Genomic DNA, 1,029 nt, shown 5'->3' on the forward strand with positions numbered 1-1,029 from the left:
ATTCTTGTAGCAATGAAAACAAAAAGAAAAGGAAGCTCAGTTCCAGTTAAACTGAATACAATTCAACAAAGTCCATGCTCAATAATCCAGGTATACAATCCAACATTTTTCAGTCAGGTCATCTGGACAGTTTCTTTATTTGTGCTGAAACGTTTCGCCTTCGATCCAGAAAGCTTCATCAGTCAAGGAAACACACAACACAAAACTGATTTTTCCCCCAACAGCTTACTCCAAAGTGGAACAAACCAGTTTTGTTGGTGCTAAGATGGTCTCTTTGGTACGCCCCCTCCTCCATTGCCGGCCCTCTTCCTTGTTGACAGTCATGTCAAACTGGCTGAAAACAACAAAATCCATGCTCAATAATCTGAAACATTTCAGCACACACAAAAAAAGAAACTGTCCAGATGACCTGACTGAAAAATGTTGGATTGTATACCTGGATTCTGGATCGAAGGCGAAATGTTTCACCACAAAAAAAGAAACTGCCCAGGTGAAAATTTTTGAATACAATTCAGTTCAATCAAAATTTATTCTGATTTTGTTCAGTTTCTGTCTCCAAGATTTAGGTGAAAAGACTTGGGTACTATTGGGGTGAAAATAGTCTCTGAAGCTTTTTTTGTCCCAGATTCTATAAGAACAAATGGACCAAGAAGATAATCCCTAAAAATCCCTGGTTTAACAACATTTTGCATGAGTTTATCAGCAAGTAACATAAAGTGAATAAGGCTTTTATAGTTTTAATAGACCCTTCTTGGCTTAAAAGATCATTTCCGTCTACGTTTTTGGATTAATGTATGTTAATGTTGTAATGTAATGTAGGTCTAAAAATTAGCGAACAACCCTGGATTGAAGTTGAGGGGCAACATGTTGGAAGAAGAAAATCTGCTTTCACATCTGAGAGCAAATTTCTTCAAAGTGGATGGTCCTAATCAGACCTTTTCTGCAGGTATTTAAAGTCATGACAGAGTCTGACAGAGCATCGGCAATTTGAGTTATTTTTAACTCATTTACTGTACTTCCGGTGTTGTG

This window comes from Nematolebias whitei, chromosome 9 (assembly GCF_014905685.2).
Source record: "Nematolebias whitei isolate Nwh7 chromosome 9, NemWhi1, whole genome shotgun sequence".
Lineage (NCBI taxonomy): Eukaryota > Metazoa > Chordata > Actinopteri > Cyprinodontiformes > Rivulidae > Nematolebias > Nematolebias whitei.